Source organism: Hemitrygon akajei, chromosome 9 (genome assembly GCF_048418815.1).
Source record: "Hemitrygon akajei chromosome 9, sHemAka1.3, whole genome shotgun sequence".
NCBI lineage: Eukaryota > Metazoa > Chordata > Chondrichthyes > Myliobatiformes > Dasyatidae > Hemitrygon > Hemitrygon akajei.
Genome location: NC_133132.1, coordinates 95150475 through 95175682, shown reverse-complemented (window position 1 = coordinate 95175682; position 25208 = coordinate 95150475). Strand labels below are relative to the sequence as shown.

Here is a 25208-nt window from a genome sequence, read left to right as displayed (position 1 = left end):
AGAAATGACAGTATGCTTGATTGCTTAGCCTTGCGCATTTTCTATCATACAGTTCTTTGTAAGCACTCAAAATGTCCCGCAAACCTGCCCTAAACCTATGTACCCTTTCAAAATTGAAGATGTACTTTTCTGCAATCGTAGCAAAAATCTTACGCAGGTGCTTCACGTTCAGTTCCTGGATGACTTCACTTTCCGGCTGTTCGCTACTGCGTTTGGTTTTCATTGTTATCCTTTCCTCTTGCAATTGCATCAACTCTTCATCTGTCAGTTCTTGGTCACGGGATGCCAAAACCTGTTCAACATCATCTTCGTCAACTTCCACACACCCAGCCTCCTTAGCCAAAATTACTATTGCCATATTTATTGTTGTTGTTTCGAAGCCTTTAAAATCGTTCACTGCTTCCGGACATAGTTTCCTCCAAACGCCATTTCTCATCGAGACTGTTAGCCTATGGAGAGCATCTCCAATGTTGGTGATTGCCAGTTTTATATTGTACTCTTTCCAGATCTCTCGCAAAGAGTTGCCCTCTCTGTCAATGGCACTTACAATAAAACGCATCACATTTTGGGTATTGTAAGCCTTAATTGTGGCTATTAGGCCTTGATCACACGGCTGCAGCAACGACGTCGTATTCGGTGGTAAGAGCACAACACGAACGTTACCGCCATACTTGGTAATGCCGGGTGGATGAGCAGCACAATTATCTCTCGCTGCTCGAGGTGCGCGCTGCCTCTATAACAGCTCGCTGCAAAACAAACGCTGAACGCTATTTTCATTTTTCGCCTTTTTTCGTAACAGAGAAAATCCTCTGGATTTATTTCGGTTAGCAAAAACAGGTACTAATGTAGGTCTTTCATAAAAGCAAAGTGGCGTGAAGCGAACTTTCAAAAAGCGGGGGATACCTGTAACTCTATCGCCCATGTGGTGGAGGATTACGCTTGCTGCCTGTTTCACAGCCTTGAGGCCAATCTGAGTCACGGCTGCTCCTTGCCATACCACCCAGTGAGCTGCTGCATTACAGAGGCCTCCCACACTCAAGGACAGAAGGCACTTTCTGCTTTTCCATCAACCCGCAGGAGCTGGGAGGGCACCTGATCTATTATTCCTCACGGATTCCTCTGTAACTACCTGCTGTCAGAGGTAGCAGCCTTTCATCCTTCTTGCACTTTAGCACGTGCCGCCCACGGCCACTGAGTATGACCGACCTGGGCAGCCCCCATCATCACTGCAGCATCCATTCATTCAGTGAGACGCAGCCAGAAACAGGATGAGTGAACACAGTCCAGTATAGCACAGGAATAGGCTCTTTGGACTATGGTGTTGTGCTGAACAAATTCAGCTAATGACTCCTAATTAAACCAATTCCCTCTGCCTGCACAAAATCCATATCACTACATATCTACGTGCCTCGCTAGGAGGCTCTTCAATGCCTCAGTCATATCTCCCCTTCGGCCCGGTCCTGGCAGCACATTCCAGACATCCATCTCTCTCTGTGTAAAAAGCTTGTCCCGCATATCTTCTTTGAATTTTCCACCTCTCACCTTAAACACATCTCTTTGGTATTCACCACTGAGAGGGAACTTGATGACGGTGGGACAATATGAGTGAAGTTGATGTTCTGGAGCATGTTGATATTAAGGGAGAAGAGGTGTTGGAGTTGTTAAAATACATTAGGACGGATAAGTCCCCAGAGCCTGATGGAATATTCCCCAGGCTGCTCCACAAGGCGAGGGAAGAGATTGCTGAGCCTCTGGCTAGGATCTTTATGTCCTCGTTGTCCACGGGAATGGTACCGGAGGATTGGAGGGAAGTGAATGTTGTCCCCTTGTTCAAAAAAGGTAGTAGGGATAGACCGGGTAATTATAGACCAGTGAGCCTTACGTCTGTGGTGGGAAAGCTGTTGGAAAAGATTCTTAGAGATAGGATCTATGGGCATTTAGAGAATCATGGTCTGATCAGGGACAGTCAGCATGGCTTTGTGAAGGACAGATCGTGCCTAACAAGCCTGATAGAGTTCTTTGAGGAGGTGACCTGGCATATAGATGAGGGTAGTGCAGTGGATGTGATCTACATGGATTTTAGTAAGGCATTTGACAAGGTTCCACACAGTAGGCTTATTCAGAAAGTCAGAAGGCATGGGATCCAGGGAAGTTTGGCCAGGTGGATTCAGAATTGGCTTGCCTGCAGAAGACAGAAGGTCATGGTGGAGGGAGTACATTCAGATTGGAGGGTTGTGACTAGTGGTGTCCCATAAGGATCTGTTCTGGGACTTCTACTTTTCATGATTTTTATTAATGACCTGGATGTGGGGGGTAGAAGGGTGGGTTGACAAGTTTGCAGCCGACACAAAGGTTGGTGGTGTTGTAGATAGTGTAGAGGATTGTCGAAGTTTGCAGTGAGACATTGATAGGATGCAGAAGTGGGCTGAGAGGTGGCAGATGGAGTTCAACCCAGAGAAGTGTGAGGTGGTACATTTTGGAAGGACAAACTCCAAGGCAGAGTACAAAGTAAATGGCAGGATACTTGGAAGTGTGGAGGAGCAGAGGGATCTGGCATACATGTTCACAGATCCCTGAAAGTTGCCTCACAGGTAGATAGGGTAGTTAAGAAAGCTTATGGGGTGTTAGCTTTCATAAGTCGAGGGATAGAGTTTAAGAGATGCGATGTAATGATGTAGCTCTATAAAACTCTGGTTAGGCCACACTTGGACTACTGTGTCCAGTTCTGGTTGCCTCACTATAGGAAGGATGTGGAAGCATTGGAAAGGGTACAGAGGAGATTTACCAGGATGCTGCCCGGTTTAGAGAGTATGCATTATGACCAGAGATTAAGGGAGCAAGGGCTTTACTCTTTGGAGAGGAGGATGATGAGTCGAGACATGATAGAGGTGTACAAGATATTAAGAGGAATAGACAGAGTGGACAGCCAGCACCTCTTCCCCAGGGCACCCCAGTGGAGGCAGATACACTAGTGAAGCTTAAGAGACTACTGGACAGGTATATGGAGGAATTTAAGGTGGGGGGTTATATGGGACGCAGGGTTTGAGGGTCAGCACAACATTGTGGGCCGAAGGGCCTGTAATGTGCTGTTCTATAGCAGTCCCACTTCTACTCCCCAGATTCTCCCAAGCACCACTTTATGTTGCTGAATAAATCTGCCATTTTAGGGATGTATGAATCGGGATTGGTTTGTTTTGTCACGTACTGAGATACAGTGAAAAGCATATAGATCAGATTATTACACAGCGCATTGAGGTAGAACAAGTTAAAGCAATAAAGATGCAGAATAAAGCATAATAGTTACAGTACAGTGCAGATAAATAAGATGCAAGAACATAACGAGGTAGACTGTGAGGGCAAGCAGCTAAGACCAGCCAGCAGCTGTCTGTCAGACAGTAACATTAAAAATACCATAAAAATTAAATAAAGAACATAAACACTTAAAATTGTTAAAATTGTTATTCTTGAAGCAATAACATCAACTAAAGCAGTTAAAATATTTACAAATAATTTAAAGTGATAAAACAGACAGCATTCATTATGCCACAAAATGGCATAAATGTTGTGGCATCTTAGAACCGTACGTTACCTTGAATGCAATCGGAAGGTTTAATAATGTTTAAGTGCAAGGACTATAAATTTATAATAAATAAATAAAAATATAATAAATCTCAAGCAATTCAGTACAGACTTTTTCCAAGTACTTCCCCAATATCTCACTAATACTCATTGAAGTTGGGGAGCCCACCGCCCAGCAAGATCCTACTCTACCGTTGGCTTCCTCACTGAGTTTGTGACTACAGGAGTCCCAGAGAGGAACACACCAACAATCCCATTCAGAAATAGCACTTCTCTCTTATATCAGCTTTTGTACTACTCTCAGATTCACTTACACTCACTGGTCAGCAGGCATCAAGAAATAGGTTTAATGAAAGTAACGTGCAGTCAGCTTCATCATGGACACTAGCCTCCCCAGCATCCAGGACACTTTCAAGGAGCGATGCCTCAAAAAGGTGGCATCCATCACCCAGACAATGCCCCCTTCTCATTGCTATAATCATTATTAAGGACCTCCAGCACCCAGGGCATGCCCTTTCCTCACTGTTACCACCAGGGAGGAGGTACAGAAGCCTAAAGGCACACACTCAGTGATTCTGGAACAGCTTCTTCCCCTCTGCCATCCGATTCCTAAATGGACATTGAACCCATGAACACCACCTCACTACTTTTTTTGTACTAACTGCTTGCTTATAAATATATATACTTATTGTAACTTAGTTTTTATAATTATGTAGTGATGCTGTATAACAACAAATTTCACGCCATATGCCAGTGGCAGTAAGCCTGATCCTGATTCTGCTAGTTTTTATTGTGTAGACTCTGGTCTTCGCTGTATTACCTTACCCAGTGTTGTTCTCTCAGCTGTGGCTGAACCAGGATGAACAGTACAAAGAGTATCCTGCAATATGCCCCGTCTCTATCCACTCTGGTGAGCTTCCTTGTGGTTCTCAGTTCTCCAAGCCTCCTTTCCCAGGTGTATTCTACCCGGTTTGTAAAGGGAAGTATCTCTCCCATTTCTTTCCCTCTCATTATGCGACAAATGATTTACTATTTATCATAGAAAGCATTCTATCTCGATGCATGACTTGATACGGCATCTGCAGTGCATGCGACCGCAGAAAACTGCTGAGGTGTGGACACAGCTCAGCACGCCATGAAAAACAGCTCCCCGGACTCTATGAGCAGCCAGCATATTCCAAGCCACCACCCACTGTGGACATACTCTGCTCTCCCCTCTCCTATCGGGCAGAAGAAAAGCCTGAAAGCACACACCACCCAGGCTCAAGGACAGCTTCTATCCCACTGTTATCAGACTCTCGAATGGACCTCTTGTATAATAAGACGGACTCCTGGTCTCACTATTTACCTTGTTATAAATTTGCATTTCATCATGCATTGCATTTTCTTTGTAGATTTTACACTTTATTCTGCATTATTATCTTTTAACATGTTCTGCCTCAATGTAATAATTTAACTGTATGAACAGTATGCAAGACAAGCTTTTCATTGTATTGTGGTAACACTGATACCAATGTCCCCTGGAAAGAAAAGTTTTGCCTTTTCAAGACTTTTATCTAAAACTCTGGTGTTTACCAGAGCTGGGCTAACTTTGTTTTGGTGTAGTAGTGTTAAATAGATGATATTAATTCAACCACTTGTCACCCACTGATGAAATGCTTCTTCCCATTTTCATTTCTGCTGTGATTATTACAGCCTAACTGATATTTCCATTTTACGCCATCACCTAAACTGGAAGAGTTTGCAGCATTATTCACAAGGTGTCATTCTGTGCCAGACCATTTGTTGTTCTTATGCCCCTAAGTTGACCCTAAATAACACTGATGAAATGGCTTTCCCTGGTCTCCAATCAGTGTGTTGCATTTCACCTGGATAGCTAAAAACCTCTCTCACCCCAAGTGTAAGATATCCTGTTACGTTCATGAGAAAGGTGCCTCCAGCAATGAAAACGCCTCAATCAAGGATCAACTTCACTTGCCATCTACATTTAGGAATTTGGTGTGGTGTGTTGGTCAGTGTGTGACATGAAACAGAAAACAACATTCAACAAAGAATAAAGAATTATATATAAAATAAAATTATAGGCTAAAGTACAGATATGGAGTAAACTGTGCATAAATACAAAAATGCTAACGTGTATTACAATGTAAACAGCATTATAAAAATTGGTTTACAGTGCAGTGCAGTAACTGGGGTAATAAACAGAGAAGGTATGGGGGAATAACTAGGATGGTTGATCAGATTAACTGTCTGGGGGAAGAAACTTTTAAGGTAGCATTAAGGTTTTGTTTTAATAGACCTAAAGCGCTTTCCAGAAGGAAGCTTTTGGAAAAGCTGTTTGCAGGCTGGGTAGTGTTTACAGATATTTTTCCTGCTCGCTTCTTTATCCTGGACTATAGAGGTCCCACAGTGATGGTAGTCTGCAGCCAATGACCTTTCCTACTGACCTGTAGTTTTTGTATATTGTGAGAGGATGCTGCATCAGTGGACAGCAATGGCTGACGTGACGATGCTCTCTATGATGGCAGTGTAGAACTGCAGCACTGTGTCCTGGGGAAGATGGAATTTTGCCATCTAAACACAAAACTGCATCAGCCCATACAGAAGAGATCAACAAGACTCTCCTACTGCATAATTGAGCAGGTAGCACCTTGAAAATTCTTCCTTCGTACTAATGTTCCTTTTATGTTGGAACCTAACAAGATCAACTAAGCAAAAAGAAGTTTCAAAGTCAATGTCAGCTACCAAATGTAATTATATAGTTTTTCATGGACTGCACAACACGCCCTGAATCCCGGTCTGCCATGACTGCATTTCAAATTCAAATATTTTCTCTCTGATATTAAAGCACAGTGACAGCACATTATTCAGTGGTTCCCTCAAGCATATAGCAGCTTTTGTTGCCCAGTACTTTTTTTTATATTTCAAGTGCGTTACATTCATTTTTCATCTTAACAATTCTGCACTCACCTCTCTTTGAAGTGAGGGTAGTTTTTCATCAGCTAAGCTTACAATTACCTGTGCAGGTTCCTGCTGAGTTTCCTGTTCTTAGTTAACTGCTGGCATCCAGCAAAAGAAATTGAGAAGGATTGCAGTGGTATTTCAATGACAATAACCAGTAATGAAAAGGAATGGTACTAATACATTGCAAGCGTTGTTTTGTAGAGTCATAGAACATTACAGCACAGAAAGGGGCCCTTTAGCCCACCTCATTCCTGACAAGCTATTGTTCTGCCCCATTCCATCGACCTGAACCTGGACCATAGCCATTCATACCCCTCCCATCCATGTCTTTTTCTAAACTTCTCTTAAATGCTGCAATCGAACCCGCATCTGTCACTTTCACTGGCAGCTCCCTCCATACTCTCACCACAGTGAAGAAGATCCCCTGCATGTCCCCTTAAAAATTTCTCCTTTCACCCTTAACCTATGACCTCTAGTTCTGTTGTCATCCAACCTCAGGAGAAAAAGCATGCTGGCATTTACCCTATCTACAGATTCACCACCCTCCAGCTAAAGAAATCCCCTTTCATCTTTGTTCTAACAGGACATCCTTTTACGAGGGGTGAATGATAAGTTCGTGGCCTACGATAGAAGGCGTCAATTTTAGAAAACCTAGCACATTTCTTTTTCAATATACACTTAGTCCAGCGATTGTGGAACATACGGATCTTGGACCTCCAGAAAGTGTCCACAGTTCATGGCCTAAGGCAGAAGGAGATGAGTTATACAGCTCTCGTTAAATGCACGCGCAGATCAACTCTTTGAGTGATTATGCAGAAAGTTTGAAGTTAATAACTCATCTCCTTCTACCTTTGACCATGAATTTATTAACCGCTCCTTGTATTTTGAGGCTGTTCCACTCTCTCTTTCTCCTGTGCTGACAGGCTCTAAAGCAGTTTGCTACCCATCCCCTAATTCTAGTTGCATTAATGATTTCCAAAACGTCTGAACAAATACTGATCCAGTTTATTTAGCAACGTAGTGGAGAGTGATTCAAGTCCTGGAATGAAGTCCGAAGTTGGAGGCCCAGTGTCTGTGAGTCTGATAATGTGGTGACAAGGTCTGGAGGCAGCCTGTCTGGGTGTGCGAGTGGGTGGATGGGTGGCTGGTTGGGGGCAATGAGAAAGGGGATTGTTTTGCTGTTGTCATGTTTGTTCTGTTGTTGCTGGTGCCTGTGTTGTTCTGCTGAACGTTGTAGGCATGCTATGTTGGGGATAGGATGTGTGGTGACATTTGCGTGCCGCCCCCATCACGGCCTTGGGTGTGTTGGTTTTAATACAAACGACACATTTCACTGTATGTTTTGATGTACATGTGATAAATCATTCTGAATCGGACTGTGCCATCAGGCTGCACTTCTTCCACAGAGTGTGTGGCTTACACAACTGTCTAGCTTCATTATGAACTGGTAGGATAATCATAATCCCAACACATTTAGCATCATAATGAAAACACAATATTGATTACAAAGCACTTACCTATCCTATACCACCCTCTTCCTTCAAACGTCTCAGTCTATTTTCATCCAATTTTATATTTCTCCCCTGCCAATAGAACTCACATTTGAATTTTAGAACAGGGACATCTACACAATTGAAATGTTTCCCCGACAACAATTGAAAAATAAGTCCTATTCCTAAATGGTTCAGCAAAGATTTATTAGAATTGTCCCATATTATTCAGTCAACAGTGTCAATATGCCAAAGAAATTCCAGTGCCCTCATGCGAAGGCATCAGAATGGCAATGCCCAGAGTTAGTGGCAGGGACAACAGTGAGGTGTAGTTGTGCCAAGCCTCACTAAGGCACACCTTCACCTTTCCAAGGGTGCTGGTCAGTACCAAGCTCAGCTTTGGCGATGGGGGTGAGGGCAGATTAGTTAAAGAGACGGGCAATGATCAGGCAAGTGTCCAGTTAGGGAATTGTAAACAAGTAACACACACAAGATGCTGGAGGAACTCAGAAGGCCAGATAGCATCTATGGAAAAGAGTACAGTCGAAACCCTTCGGCAGGTCTGAAACATTGACTGTACTCTTTTTCATAGATGCTGCCTGGCCTGCTGAGTTCCTCCAGCATTTTGAGTGTTCAAAGGTTCAGAGGTCCAATTTAACATCAGAGAAATGTATACATGCAGAAATGCTTTTTCTTCGCAAACATCGACAAAAACAGAGGAGTGCCCCAAAGAATAAACGACAGATAGATGTAAGAACCCCAAGGTCCCCCCCAGCTCCCCTCCCTCCCGTGCCTAAGCAGCAGTGAGCAACGATACCCCTCCCCCCACCGGCAAAGAAAAGGGAAGCATCGGTACTGCCACTGAGCACTCAGCATAAGCAAAGCAATAGCAAAGACACAGACTTGCAGTTCGCCAAAGACTCTGCATTACACCCGGCATTCAACATACCACAGGCTCTCTCCCTATTTAGGGAGAAGGAGGTGTCCCCCTTTTATCCCCAGCGAGTGGGGAGACATAACAAGCAACTCGCTGGTTTACGACTTTAAATATCCGTTATGTCGCTTTTTTTGAGCTCTGTGCCTGATGACAGCAAAGATTCCGGGTCTTCGGGCCCATAGCAGATATCCCGACTCCCCTGACGACACACGGGTCTCCTGCCATGACGCTGATCCTCGATCCACCTTTCTCCAGAGCCCTGAGATCTTAGGCTTCTGAATTTGAGCTGGACTCACAGGCCCAACCCTTGGTATGCTGAACCACAGCCAGTCCTGAAACCCCGAGAGCGGGTCCCATTCTCGCAAAGAACCAACTTCAGCGTGTAGCTCCAGGTAAGGTCTTCAAAAGAACCCTGAAAGGGAAAAATAGAGATATTACAGATGGAAAGAGCTGTTTCCAAAGATGCAAGCAAAAGAGTGGGCATCGACCAATTGGGCCGGAAGGCCCATTTCTGTGCAGTGTGACTTGATGATTGTATGGGATTTGTTGACAATGGTGGAGGGGAGCACACCAATGTTGGCCGGGCCTTGGAATGCGGGATTGGAAGGATCACGTGGTTGGAGGGTGGAGGAAGGATCCCAAGGGAGAGTGTCACATGTGACACTGGGAGGTAAAACCACACTGGTTTCCTTGGCTGCGTAAGTCCGGGGAATACACACCCTAGTCCCGCCAAATCCGTGAGGTTGGGACGTTGTTCCTACCCACGGTATATATGGATGCTGTGTAACTTGCTACCCTGTTACAACTCAGTGCCAAGAAATAACAGACAGCACGCTGCATACGATTAAAGGGATTATATTTATGAATCGTTACTTAACTACAGGGTTAGTAAAGAAAAGAAAGAAAAACAAAAAGGGGCCATTATAATTAAACAGTTCAATGTGCACAAGTTGGAGTTCAACTCTTCCCAAAATTCATATTCACTGATCCCCAGTCAATCTTGGCACCTGGCTCTATCCCCCACCGGGTCGAATCCTACCAGCGTCTCCTCTCTTCACTTCCCACCGAACAAAAGGACCCAGCTCATATTTCAAAACACCCATTGCTTCTAACCATAACCCAAACACTGCTTCTACAGAAAGACTATTAGGTTAGCAGTGAAACCTTTCCCAGGGTGTTACAGGGGTGCTGGTTTCATGCATAGCTAGGAAAGGTTGTGGTGTAAGGAGAAGGACAATACCTCAGAGTTGTTGCAATTTAGTTTCCATTGCCCTGCAGATGACCAAAGGTGATCACTCCTGGAAATTCCTGATTTCAGTTCCCCTATACTGTTGCATTATTTATTTCTCCTTTTATTTAGAGTTACAGCATGGTGACAGGCCCTTCCAGACCAAAGTTGTGTCCAAATACACTAATGTGACCAATTAACCTACTAACCCATTGGTCTTAAGGTGGTGAGCCTTGTCTGGAGCAGGATTTCACTAGTACAGCAGGGACTCAATTCAGTTAAACACCAAGGGATGTCTCAGGTCACGTCAGGCTCTGATGGAGTACTAGTCATGGAGCACAGAGGAACGTCTCTTTGCTCTCCAAATATCTAGCATCTACTTAAAAGAATCCTGCACGAATCCCATCTTACTCTCCCCACATTCCTAGCACATTCTCTCAGATTTAAAGTTCAAAGCAAATTTATTATCAAAATACATATGTCACCATATATGACCACGAGGTTCATTTTCTTGTAGGCATACTCAGTAAATCCAAGAAATACAATAGAATCAATGAAATACCGCACCCAGCAGGACAGACAAACCACCAATATGCAAAAGACAACAAACTTGGCAAATAAATAAATAAACAATAAATATTGCAAACATGAGATGAAGAGTCCTTGAAAGTAAGTCCGTAGGTGGGAACAGTTCTGTCGATGTGGGTCGTGAGGCTTCTTCATGATGGCAGCAGAGAGAAGAGAACATGGTCCAGATGGTGGGGTTGATGATGACGGATGCTGCCTTTCTGCGATAGCGCTCCGTGTAAATGTACTCAGTGGTACAGGGGATTTTACCAGTGATGGACTGGGCTGTATCCACTACTTTTTGTAGGATTTTCCATTCAAGGGAATTTGTGCTTCCATACTAGGCCATGCTGCACCAGTCAGTATACTCTCTATCCTACAGAAGTTTGTAAAAGTTTTAGATGTCACTCCAAATCTTCGCAAGCTTCTAAGGAAGTAGAGGTGCTGCTATGCTTTCTACAGAATGGCATTTATGTGCTGGGCCCAGGACAGGTCCTCTGAAATAATATCACCAAAGAATTTTAAATTGCTGTCCCTCTCCACCTCTGATCCCCTGATGAGGACTGGCTCATAGACCCCAGTTTTCTCCTCCTAAAGTCAATGATCAGCTCCTTATGATGCACCTGTGCTGATGTAGTTTGTGGAGATTTTTGCTAATCAGAACTAACTGGGGCCTGCAAGTGAGAAAATCAAGGATTCAACTGCACAAGGAGGTATTGAGGCCAAGGTCTTGAAGCTTATTGAGCTGTGGTCAATGTAGAGTATCTTGATGTATGTTATCTTCACTTTCCAGATGTTCCAGGGTTGAGTGAACAGCCAATGAAATGGCATCTGCTGTGGACCTGTTGTGCTGGTAGGCAAATTGGAGAGGATCCAAATTGCTTCTCAGGCAGGAGTTGACATGTTTCATCAACCACCTCTCAAAATACTTCATCACAATGGATGTAAGTACCACAGGATTACCGTCATTGAGGTAGGTTACCACCTTTTTATTAAATTCTTATATTCTGCCTCTAACCTACACACCAGGGGTAATTTACAGTGGCTCCACATCCCCTTTACAGGCAGAGGCATACTGCATCGAATACGGCCCTTTGGCCTGTTAAGTCTGTGTCAGCAATGAAGTTTAGGTTCATGTTCAAGTTAAATAATCATCCAGCCATTCATGAAAATATCAAAATGAAACAGTGTTCCTCCAGGGCCACGGTACCAAAGATATTACCAACAGCTTGCAGCACATAGCACATGTGGCTATAATAGCAGAAAACAGTCACAAAAAAAAGCACAAATAACTAATGCTACACTACTGTGCCATCTCCTCTTGCTCTCTTTATTGTCTTGGCCAATTTGTGCTCCTCACTTGCCTGATGGTCCAGTTCTTTTTGATGTCAAGTGCCATGTGCTACAGTATTTGGAGCAGAGTGCTATATGATTGGAACCTACTCTGCTGTTCTGTCAGCAGAAGTGTGAGATTTTAAGGCTGCCCATAAACCCCTGGGCACATTATTCATTATTTCTGCTTTGGATGCTATTTATGTAGTTTCACACTGAGTGCGGTTGGGTTACGTGTGTGTAAGAGAACATGACAATCACTGTGACACTGGTCCTGAAGGTGTTAGTGTCCTGTGGCTTGTCTCTCACAAGGTTAGCCTTGCTTCTGGAGATCATTACTGCAAAATGTGCCTCGCATAATTCATTTAGCAGAAAGGTGTTGAATGCAAAGTAGCTTCAGGAGAACAGACAACTATAAATGGAACCGTGTAAACGGTGGCTCTGGCCTCTAGTTCAGCAGGTCAGAAGATCCAGAGGTCCAAAAGATCAAAAGATTCTGCAAATCATGAATAGCAGAAATCCTGCAAATGCTGGAAATCCAAGCAACATACAAAGCGCTGAAGGAACTCAGCAGGTCAGGCAGCATCCACAGAAATAAACAGTCAATCAACATTTCGGATCAAGACCCTTCTTCAGGGCAGGAAAGGAAGGGGGAAGACACGGGGGGGGGGGTGTGTGGGGAAGGAGAACTAACTAGAAGGTGAAAGGGTGGGTGAGAAAGGTAAAGGGTTAGTTCCGCCAGCACTTTGTTTAATATACACACAATGCTATGGCCATTGGCTATGTGGTGGGTCTCATCAGCAAGAACGACGAGTCAGCTTACAGAGAGGAGGTGCAGTGGCTAATGGACTGGTGCAGAGTCAACAACCTGTCTCTGAATGTGAACAAAACAAAAGAGATGATTGTTGACTTCAGGAGGGCACGGAGCAACCACTCCCCGTTGAATATTGATGGCTCCTCGGTAGAGATCGTTAAGAGCCCCAAATTTCTTGGTGTTCACCTGGTGGAGAATCTCACCTGGTCCCTCAACACTAGCTCCATAGCAAAGAAAGCCCAGCAGCGTCTCTACTTTCTGCGAAGACTGAGGAAAGTCCATCTCCCACCCCCCATCCTCATCACATTCTACAGGGGTTGTATTGAGAGCATCCTGAACAGCTGCATCACTGCCTGGTTCGGAAATTGCACCATCTCAGATCACAAGACCCTGAAGCAGATAGTGAGACCAACTGAGAAGATCATCGGGGTTTCTCTTGCTGCCATTACAGACATTTACACCACATGCTGCATTCGCAAAGCAATCAGCATTATGAAGGACCCCATGCACCCCTCGTACAAACTCTTCTCCCTACTGCCGTCTGGGAAAAGGCTCCGAAGCTCTCACGACCAGACTATGTAACAGTTTCTTCCCCCAAGCTATCAGACTCCTTAACACCCAGAGCCTGGACTGATGCCTTACTGCCCTATTGTCCTGTTTATTATTTATTGTAATGTTTGCACTGTTTTGTGCACTTTATGCAGTCCTGGGTAGGTCTGTAGTCTAGTATAGTTTTTATTTCTGTGTTTTTTATGTAGTTCAGTCTAGTTTTTGTACTGTGTCATGTAACACCATGGTCCTGAAAAAACGTTGTCTCATTTTTACTATGTACTGTACCAGCAGTTATGGTCGAAATGACAATAAAAGTGACTTGACTTGATTGCCTCAGGGCCCAGGAGTGCAGTTCTGACCATTCGACAGGGTGTGATACACTGGGAAGTAGAGAGTGTAGCAGAGTGGAGTTTGTTGACATTGTGTGCTGGTAGGTACGTGGGCAAGGTCTGTGAAATAGTTGAAGCAGTGTCCGCCTCTCCAACAGGCTCCACAAGACCAGGGCGAGATCCCTGCCCACCTACAGTGCCAGGAAAATCTCACTGCACATGGCCAGTGATTCAATGCCAGGCAATGCCAAGGGAACATCAGGGAGGAGGTACAGGAGCCTGAAAACACACACTACATGGTTTAGGAACAAATTCTTCCCCTCCACTATCAGATTTCTGAGTGGACCATGAGCTCATGAACACTACCTCACTACTTGCTCTCTCTTTTCCCTTTTTACATGACATTTTTATATTCCTTATAGTAACTGATTGTAATTTTTTTATGCATTGCACTGTACGACTGCCACAAAATAATGAGTTTTACCACAGTGATGATAAACCTGATTCTGATTCTGGGAACATGATGGGGGTGGCTGGCGGAACTGGTTTCTACTGCAACCCAGCCCCAGGTCCCCAGAGACACGAGATTCTGCAGACAATGCAATCTGGAACAAACTGTCCGGGGAACTGGCTGCTGTCCCCACCCACGACCTCCAACCTCCCCCCCCCCCCCCCACACACCAGCTCTGCCTTTTCCTTTCCTTGTCTCCTTCCATCCATCACCCACCAACCTCTACCTCCCAAATCCACTTCACCCCTTTCCCTACCTGCCTCAACCTACCCGCCGCCCTTCATACTTCCTCAGTCCACCAATCGCCTCCAGGCTCCTGTCTCACCACTTCCTTCCTGCCTCTTCTCTATATCAGCATTCTTCCCCGTCCACTTTCACTCCTGATGCAGGGTTTCAACCTAAAATTAAAGTGTGAGATCAAGATTAAGATTAAGAATAATTAAGATCCGTCCTGTTGGATGTGATATTTCATTGATTCTATTATGTTTCTTGGATTTACTGAGTATGCCTGCAAGAAAACAGATCTCAGAGTTCTGTATGGTGACATATATGTACTATGAAAATAAATTTAAAAAGTGCAAGTCAAATTCATAAAAATCTGTGGAGGCTCATGTTCAACTCAGTATTGGGAAACAGAGTCTGATGTCCTGAATACCTTGTGCTATGTTCAGGTATTAAAGGCAATTGAGGCAGGTTGGATGAGTAGGGTTCAGCTGACAGAGCAGAACAATTGGCTTCTACCCAGACAGATATTTCTTTCTTTTGAGAGTTGAGGTGGGAAAGCAAAGTTTGCGAAGAACCAATGCATAATTTTATTAGTAGCAACATGCAATGACACATTGATGAGATAGGAGGCATTTGATTCCTCATTTGGGACAAGATCTCAGTGAGCCCCAAACTACAAACTGCTGCTCTTTATTGAAGTCCAAGAAGAGGTTCGCGATGGGTCGATTCGAAGCATCATGGGCAAACCTCCAGAGCCAAAGGAGTGTTGATAGGGAGACGGGGAGTAAATTCAGCAGTACATTCACAAAGCTATACTTCATCAGCAGTTTGAGGACGTGCTGTACGAGGGGTGATTGACAAGTTTGTGGCCTAAGGTAGAAGGAGTCAATTTTAGAAAACCTAGCACATTTATTTTTCAACATAGTCCCCTCCTACATTTACACACTTAGTCCAATGGTCGTGGAGCATACGGATCTTGGACCTCCAGAAAGTGTCCACAGTGAGGGCGAGTGATAAGTTCATGTCCTAAGCTAGAAGGAAATGAGTTATACAGCTCTTGTTACAAGCACATGCAGGTCAACTCTTTGAGTGATTATGTAAAAAGTTTGAAGTTAATAACTCATCTCCTTCTACCTTAGTCCATGAACTTATCAATCACCCCTGCTCGATTGAGGTCTATCCACAGATTTTCAATGATGTTTAGGTCGGGGGACTGTGAGGGCCATGGCAAAACCTTCAGCTTGCACCTCTTGAAGTTGTCCATTGTGGATTTTAAGGTGTGGTTACGATCATTATCCTGTTGTAGAAGCCATCCTCTTTTCATCTTCAGCTTTTTTTTTACAGACGGTGTGATGTTTGCTTCCAGAATTTGCTGGTATTTAATTGAATTCATTCTTCCCTCTATCAGTGAAATGTTCCCCATGCCACTGGCTGCAACACAAGCCCAAAGCATGAACGGGAGAGGTGTTCTTTTCATGAAATTCTGCACACTTTTTTCTCCAAACATACCTTTACTCATTGCGGCCAAAAAGTTCTATGTTAACTTCATCAGTCCACAGGACTTGTTTCCAAAATGCATCGGGCTTGTTTAGATGTTCCTTTGCAAACTTCTGACACTGAATTTTGTGGTGAGGATGCAGGAAAAGTTTTCTTCTGATGATTCTTCCATGAAGGTCATATTTGTGCAGGTGTCACTGCACAGTAGAACAATGCACCACCACTCTAGAGTCTGCTAAATCTTCCTGAAGGTCTTTTGCAGTCAAACGGGAGTTTTGATTGGCCTTTCTAGCAATCCTACGAGCAGTTCTCTCCAAAAGTTTTCTTGGTTTTCCAGACCTCAACTTGACCTCCACTGTTCCTGTTAACTGCCATTTCTTAATTACATTTTGAACTGAGGAAACGGCTACCTGAAAATGCTTTGCTATTTTCTTATAGCCTTCTCCTGCTTTGTGGGCATCATTTATTTTTAATTGTCAGTGTGCTTAGAGGAGCCCATGGCTGCTGATTGTTGGGACAAGGTTTGAGGAGTCAGGGTATTTATAAAGCTTTGAAATTTGCATCACCTGGCCATTCCTAATGATGACTGTGAACAAGCCATAGCCCTAACAAGCTAATTAAGGTCTGAGACCTTGGTAAAAGTTATCTGAGAGCCCAAACTTTTGCATGATGCTCCTTTCCTTTTTTTCACTCTAAAATTGTGCAAAACAAAAATAATACACTAATCTTGCTTAAAATGTTGAACAGAATGTTTCATTTTTAACTTTATGACTTTTGGAGATCAGTTCATCTTCTACTCACTGAACTATTCACAGTAACAGAAATTCTGACCAGGGGTGCCCAAACCTTTGCATGCCACTGTAAATATACTTACTATGTGATTCATGTACAAGAAATATACTGGTACTTAACAATCTCCAACTGAAGCTAATTTATGCCTGTGGGTTAATAATAGGCAGACATTCGCAATATCAATGGGAGTGTTGAGGAGCTCAGATCTCCCTTGGTCTCAAGCAAGTAATACAATTATGAGTATATTCTGAGGCTGAGGTCATTCAAAGAAAGATTGTGTTCAATTAGACCTGGTATTGTTATCTATCACTGCATTTCCTTGCAGCGGTAAATTAAAAAAATGTCTATAACCTAGCTAGAGCTGGATTTTTCTAATGTTACTTTTGACACAGTTCTGTTTTAAAATTTATCATGTGTTTTCTTTTGGTTATCATGTAAACTTCAGGGAGATGGATTGTTCTCCGTAGTAAACTGCAACTGCACTGTGCTGTGTTGTGACTGACTAACACTGAGCCACATGGAAGCAGAAACTTGGGAAAATAAAGGTCTTTATTTGAGTAGCAAACCTCCAGGAGAGAGAGTCCAAGAGAATCTCATTCTCCTGACACGATGTGTTGCACTTCTTCAGCGCAAAGATAATAATAAACAATTAACTAGTTTCATTTGCTGTGATTACCTACTTAACTTTGACATTTCGAATACAGTCAGGTAAATTTACAGAATTACTTACTTACAATGGTGCCACAACCCAACCATCTGAACCCTTTGAACATTCAAGGCCAGTACTGGTTTCAAACACCGCTAAATACAAAATATACCTCTTTTGTTAGTGTTGAAGGATGTCTCCACGAACATACAACTAAACAGGATAAGTGACAAAGCAGATTTGCCCTGAACTGTGCATTAAATGTCAGGGATAAACCCATTAACAAAACGCTAATAACAGGAATGCTCATCTATTGTCTTCTCCCACACTGGCCCACACCACAAAGTACCAGTTCGGAAGTTAAATTGTGTACAGGTTTTAATTCCTGCTTGCACATCCCATGTCTTCCATTTCTGCCCAAGTCTATGTACTTGTGATGCTGTCGCAATCAGGTTTTCATTAAAATCAATGCTAACATTTCATTTGCCCTCCTTACTAATGACTCAACCTGCAAGTTAATCTTCAGGGAATCCAGCATGAGGACTTGCAACTCCCCTTGCACCTCTGATTTCTGAATTTGATCCCCCATTTAGAAAACAGGCTACACCTTTATTCATTCTGCCAAAGGGCATAACCGTACACTTTCCTACATGATATTCCACCTGCCACTTCTTTGCCCATTCTCCTAATCTGTCTAAATCCTTCTGTAGCCTCCCTGCTTCCTCAGCACCATCTGCCCCTCCATCTATCTTTGCATCGTCTGCAAACTTGGCCACAAAGGTATCAGAGTTGAAGACAGTTTATAAATACTTGTTCATGTTAAACCATGTGCAAAATGATGAGAGACTTCTGTTTGATGTAATTAACTGAGATCAAGGTAGATTAAGGGGAGATTAGACTTGACATGCTAAGATAATTAGATGTTTTGATAAGATAAATATGGAGATATTATTTCCTCTGTCTGAAGAATCAATACCATGGTCATAGAACACAACAGCACAGGAACAAGCCCTTCAGCCCATCGAGCCTGTGCTGAACTATTACTCTGTCTAGTCCTATTGACCCGCACTTGGACCATACCCCTCCCATCCATGTACTCATCCAAATTTCTATTAAACTTTGCAATCAATCTTGCATCCACCACTTCTGCTGGCTGTTCTTTCCACACTCACATCACTCTCTGTGAACAAGTTCCCTCTCAGACTTTCCTTAAGTATCTCACCTGTCATGCTAAACCTAACACCTAAAGCTCTAGAGTCACCCAACCTGCTTGCATTAACCAGTGGACAAAGATTGATGACCTTTGAGCCAGAGGGGAAATGAGGAGAATAGTTATTTTCATCTTGAGGTAGGGTGGAGCAGAAACAAAATGTAATAGGAGACCCGCTTGAGAAGGAGAACAAAACACAGAGGGTTATCAGAATAGGCCTGTGAAAAGGACTAATTGATCGGACCCTGCAAAGAGCTGGCAGGGCCATGGTGGTCTCTGGTTTTGCAGACCTCCTTGATTTGCTTCTCATCAGATTTGTTTCTCAGTTAGCATGGGGTAAGATATAATTTGGCACTGTCATCCTCATGTCGGACACTGGTCTGTCTTCATAGAAGAATTATTTACAACAATGAACAGTGCAATGCTTCTTCATTCTTGCATTCCAAGTCAACGCTTTCAGTGCAGTTCTATTCCAGTCCTTAAAACCAATAAGTCTGTTACTACTCATGTGCCCTCCCCCCCAGGGCAGTACATTACTACAATAATTGCGGGGGCTTCCTCATCCAACTGCAGTGGCAGGAGAGCCCTACACTGTGGTTCTTCCCCACCGAGGCCTTGTGGTGGTTGCAACAAGCTTCAGTGCCTTCCTCAGCAAGTACTCTTGCAGCCTGAAAAGTGCCAGTCGGCAGCATTCCTCCAAGGGGATCACAATGTTCAAAAGTTCATAGTAAATTTATTATCAAAGTCTTTATATGTCACCATATACTACCTTGAGATTAATTTTCCTGCAGGCGTTCCTAGAAGAACAGAGAAATACAATAGAACCAATCAAACTACACACAAACAAAAACTGACAACCAATGTGCAAAAGAAGACAAACTGTGCAAACAAAATAATAATAATAAATAATACTGAGACATACTGGCAGACCAACAACTTCTGGGCAGACCAAAGGTGAGTTGGTGATCTGCCAGCAGCACTTGATGTTGATCTCCGTGTGTGACACTGGTGGCAAACTGCTCTGCTCCATTAGTGTACTGAAGAAGGTTAATTATCATCATTGGACCCGAACCATGTCCGAGTGATTAGGTACATCATCTTATTAGAGAGACTGAAAACACTGAACTGAGCCACTGCTCCAAAGAAAAAGGCCCCTTTGATGCTTTTGACTGTTGGGGTTATGTAATCACTATTTCAAAAAAACTTTCTATTAGCAAAGCAAAATTAAAGGATGTAAAACAACTGAAACTTGTACGCCAACATTCCAATCAACAGAAAGGCACCACTCACTGGGCAACATCCACCCTTCGATCCATCTAATAATGAAAGGCTTTGGTAAATTTCCGATGACTGACTCAAAGATTGCTCCTGTTGCCCCTTCTATATTTTAATCCACACAGAACAATAACAAATAAATACTGTAAGGCTTTGATGAAGGGATTGCTCCAATGTATAAATAACTTGCGGTCTCCAGAGGGTGAATAAAATTCTGGAAAGCACGTTACAGGAGGCTTTGGTGACAAGCCTAAAAGTAATTAGAAAGAATTCTCTCATGGCTAATTTCAGAAACTGCTTTTGAATTCCCACAGATGAATATGAAATCAAGTGTAATTTGAACCTTTAGCACATATCCAATCATCTTCATTAGGCCAGCAGCAGCACCACCACCCAGGGGACACTTATTTACACGTATTGTGTTTCAACACTCCTTTCCTCATTAATTACTTGAATTCAGTTAAGGTTTTCTGCCACTTAGCAAATACAATGTGTGTGTATTTTTTACTAAGATTTTAGCAATTTTTAATATTGAACAAGAGATTTAATGTTACAAGGACATTTTAGAGGGATATGGATTGTGGGGCTAGTTTAGATGGGCATCTTGGTTAGCATGGCTGAGTTGGGCCAAAGGCCCGTTTCCTCGCTGTATGACTCTAATGGGGGGTATTCTGTCAGGACGCTGAGCAGGGATCCAATCGCAGTCCCAGTGCTGTGCACACAGTGATATTAATTGAGTAACAAATCCCGAGGTGCAAACAAAGTCGGCGTCAAAGCTCAGGCAGAGACTAAAACATCCAGAGAAATCCAAAAACCAGAATCAGGAAACAGGCAGAGTCGATATTCAGACAGAGTTCAGATACAAATGCTGGAAAGGCTCAGGAAAATTCACTGGCACAATCTGGCAACACACAGGACTGAAATACACTGAGCAATAAACAGAGAGGCAGATAATAGGTGGAACACAATGAGACCCAGGTAGCAGCAATACAGGTGATAATGAGAAGCAGATGAGAGACGGAGTACTCAGTAATACCAGAGTAGAGCAGGAGTGGGGACTGGAGCACACGGCAATACAAAACCACAGACTGACAGCTGGGGGAAACACACACAAAAAAGAGTTCAACTGGAAGTACTGGCAGTATTCTCTCCCAAAGTCAAAGTAAATTTATTTTCAAAGTATGTACATGTCACAGCGTACTACATTGAGATTCATTTTCTTGCAGCTATTTACAGGAAAGTACAATATAATTTAAGAAAAAATACACAAATAAAGACTGACAAACAAGCAATGTGTAAAAGACACACTTCAAATAAAAAAATATTGAGAACAATGAGGTCTAGAGTCCTTGAAAGTGAGTCTGCAGGTTGTGCAATCAGTTCAGAGTTGAGGTGAATGAAGTTATCTGCAGTGGTTCAGGAACCTGATGGTTGTAACAGACTCTTAAAAGTATCTGCCTCCACCACTATCCCTGGCAGCGTGTTCCAAACAGCCACTCTCTGGTTTTTCCCTCTAACCCCTTATACTTTCCTCTAAACTTCTTAAACTTATGCCCCCTCATTTAAGCCATTTCTACTCCGGGAAAAAGTCTTTGGCTGTCCAATCTACTTAAACCATTTATCATCTTGTGCACCTCTTCTAAGTCACCTCTTATCTTCCTTCTCTCAAAACAGAAAAGCCCTAGCTTGCTCAACCTATCCTCAGAAGACATGCTCTCTAATCCAGGCACAATCCTGTTAAATCTCCTCTATACCCTCTCTAAAGCTTTCATATACATCTTACAGTATAAGGGGGCATCCAGAACTTAACCTTGTAACTATATTTCCCCATTACTAAACTCTAACCCACTGATGCACCATTTGCCTTCCTTCCCACACCTACCTGCTAACTCTTGGTGACTGATGCACATGAACAGTGATGACCCTCTGTGCCTCGCTCATCTGAGATTGCAGATATTGGAGAAATCACAGATATCTATACTGAGCTCTGATTTTAACCATGGAACTATGGAATTAGTTTTTATGTTCCTGTGGCTGGATTTAAATTCACAGAAGAAGAGTTGGTCATTCAGCCCATCGAGTCCACTCTGCTATTTGATCATGGTTGATTTATTTTTCCTGTCAACCCCTTTCTCCTGCCTACTCCCTGTGACATTCGACACTCTTACTAACCAAGAACCACCTCATTCTTCTAAACTCCAACAAATACAGGTCTAGTGCCATGACATGTTCCTCGTTCATTGATCCTTTCATTCCTGGACCATTCTTGTAAATCTCTGGATCCTTTCCAATGCCAGCACACTCTTACTCAGATATGGGGCTCAAAGTTATTCACAATACACTAATGACTGATAAAGCCTCAGCATTACTGTCTTGCTTTTATATTCTAGTCATCAACCATCAGTCAAAAGTAGGGCAAAGTATAAATACACTGCTTCTCTCCGTGTGTGTGTGTGTGTGTGTGTGTGTGTGTGTGTGTGTGTGTGTGTGTGTGTGTGTGTGTGTGTGTGTGTGTGTGTGTGTGTGTGTGTGTGTGTGTGTGTGTGTGTATTTATCACAAATAACTTTTGAAATCATAAAATAGAATAAAACTGTCTGTAAGATACCCGTAAGGGAATGCTGCCAGCTGGCACAGTTAAGGCTACAGGAGTACGTTCTGCGAGATGCATTGGAACTCAGCGTGGTCAATGGAAAGGCCTTATGGGGAAGGACCACAGTCTCGGCTCCTTCCACTACCACACGTGGAGGGGCGGAGTTGGGTGGGGAAGAACTCCAACCCTTACACTGTTACATCATGGCCTGGCATTGAAACACCAATGCCCTGGAACGGAAAAAGCTACGGAGAGTAGGGGATACAGCCCAATCCATTACAGGTAAAGCCCTCCAGACCATTGAATACATTTACAGGAAGGGCTGCCACATGAAAACAGCATTCAGGCCATGCCCTCTTCTCACTATTACCATCGAACAGAAGGTTCAGGAACAGTTATCACCCTAGAAACGTCCAGCTCCTGAACCACCGTGGTTAACTTTAATCACCACTACTCTGAACTGATTCTCTGACCTACAGACTCACTCTCAATGTCTCTTTACAACTTGGTGTTCTCAGTACTAATTTTTATTTGCACGTTGTTTGCTTGTCAGACTTGTTTATGTATAGTTTTTCGTAAATTCTATTGTATTTCTTTTTACCTGCAAATGCCTGCAAAAAAGCCCAAGGTAGCATAAGGTAACGAATACACACATATATGTACTTTAATAATAAATTTACTTTGGACTCTTGATGCCATCAGTCATCAAGGCCCAGATATCTGGAACTCCTTGCTTAAAGACCCATCTCACTCCATTTTCAGGGCACTCTTTGAAACCCGATTCTCTGACTAATCTTTCAGTCACCTGCCTTAATTCGTGGCTCAGAGCCGAATTCTCTTTGAAAACTGCTCCTGAACATTCTGTAAAGGTATGGTAAAAATTACAGAAACAAAGATTTAAAGATTAAATATTAGCTTTAGTTGTCATATGTACATCAAAACATACAGTGAACTGCATCATTTGCATCAGAGACCAACACAGACGAAGACGTGGGGACAGCCCGCAAGTGTTACTCTTCCAATGCCAATAGAGCATACCCACAACTTACTAACCTTAACCATGTCTTTGGAATATGGGAGGAAACTGGAGCACCTAGAGGAAACTCCATCACAGGGAAAAGGTACAACTCCTTACAGATAGTGGCGCGAACTGAACTGTGATTTTCTGATCGTTGACGCTGTAAAGCATTAGGCTAACAGATACACCATCATACCGCAGATTCTGGAAACTGGAAATAAATCGTAAAACATTAGAAATGGTCAGCAATTCAGGCAACTTCTGTGGGGAGAGAAATATTTAAAGTTTTAGATTAACATCCTTTTGTCAAAACTCACATGTTGTTATCAGTGCAAGTTGTTGTCAATCTGCCTGTCCAGTTTCCTTCTCTCATCCAGCAAGATCTTTCTTTCACTGGCAGAATGGTGAAGAACCACAGGTTTGTTTTCCCCTTATTCCCAGGATTTCCCACCTCCACATATCAATCATGGCTCCCTGCAAATATCCCTGGACCATATCAAGGATCAGACTGGAAGCAATCAGACAGGCAATGGCCTGTAAGCAAGTATATAGGAGGTAAAAAGAAGAATGAAGAGTTAGGGATGTGAAGAATTAATCAAAACAAAACCTTAGAGAATTGGTTGAAGGTGACAGTCATTAAAAGACAAAATTAGGAAAAAATGGATTAAGACAGCAAAGAAATTAGAAAAAAATGTGTGTATGCATGTATGTATATATATAATTGTAATTTATAGCATTTTGCCAGCTCCATCATGGGCACAAGCCTCCCCACCATTCAGGATGTCTTCAAAAGGCGGCACCTCAAAAAGATGGCATCCATTTACATATTTTATTGTAACGTAGCATTTTTTTAATGTCTTGCACCGTACTGCTGCCGCAAAACACCAAATTTCATAAAATATGTCAATGACAATAAACCTAATTCGAAATGGTGGCAAATCTGGCAGAGGAGAAGATTCTCCTCTTTAGCAGAGGTCCCTGTCCAATGGCTTACAGTTCTGGTTGTGCATTGAAATCGTAACTGTTCCTTTCTCCATTGATGCTGCTCGCCCCACCGAGCTTTCTTGGCAATTGTTTCCCGATCTTCCATTAGCTTCAACTCCAGTGTGAAGAACAGTATAAAGGATTGGGAGAAGCTTCTATCTGTATTCCCTCAAACCGCACCCCCCCCCACCCCGGCTAAAAGGAGAAGCTGTAGTTGGTTAGACACCTTGCAATTCTGTTTGCTCATTCTACCACCCCACACTTGACCAGCCTGTTAGAATGTGAAAACTAAATACACTCACAGTTTAAGATCTGACACACATACAGTTAAATCTTCTATCAGCTAATGAACATAACAGGCCAGATGACCTGTAAAGGAGCAAGCTGCTTTGTTGGTTTTGACTCCACCTGCGTCTGAGGGGGGACTGAGGGTGGGAGTGTGGAACGAGCTGCCAGCGAAGGTGGTGGGTTACAATGTCTAAGAGAAGTTTGAATAGGTACATTGATGGGAAAGGTATAGAGGGCTATGGTCCAGGTGCAGGTAGATGGGACTAGAAAGAGAAAAGGATAGGAATAGACTGGATGGGCAAGGACCTGTTTCTGTGCTGTGGTGCTCCATGACTTGATACTGGCATGGTTCCACAGGACTGGGACTTCACTCTTTAAG

At 43.1% G+C, this 25208-nt stretch overlaps 2 long non-coding RNA genes across 2 annotated transcripts in view; one reads left to right on the top strand and one right to left on the bottom strand.

Moving 5' to 3' along the window:
* Positions 1-7512: 7512 nt before the first annotated feature.
* LOC140733331 (uncharacterized) overlaps positions 7513-25208 on the top strand; it is a 33341-nt gene continuing 15645 nt past the window's right edge. The window contains exons 1-2 of the long non-coding RNA XR_012100267.1: positions 7513-7617; positions 11559-11738. This is a non-coding gene — a long non-coding RNA (uncharacterized lncRNA). The remainder of the gene's footprint in view (positions 7618-11558; positions 11739-25208) is intronic.
* On the bottom strand, positions 8991-24073 carry LOC140733332 (uncharacterized). The gene is made up of 3 exons (XR_012100268.1): positions 23875-24073; positions 23593-23768; positions 8991-9382 (listed from the first exon to the last, which is right to left on the bottom strand). It is a non-coding gene; the product is annotated as an uncharacterized lncRNA (long non-coding RNA).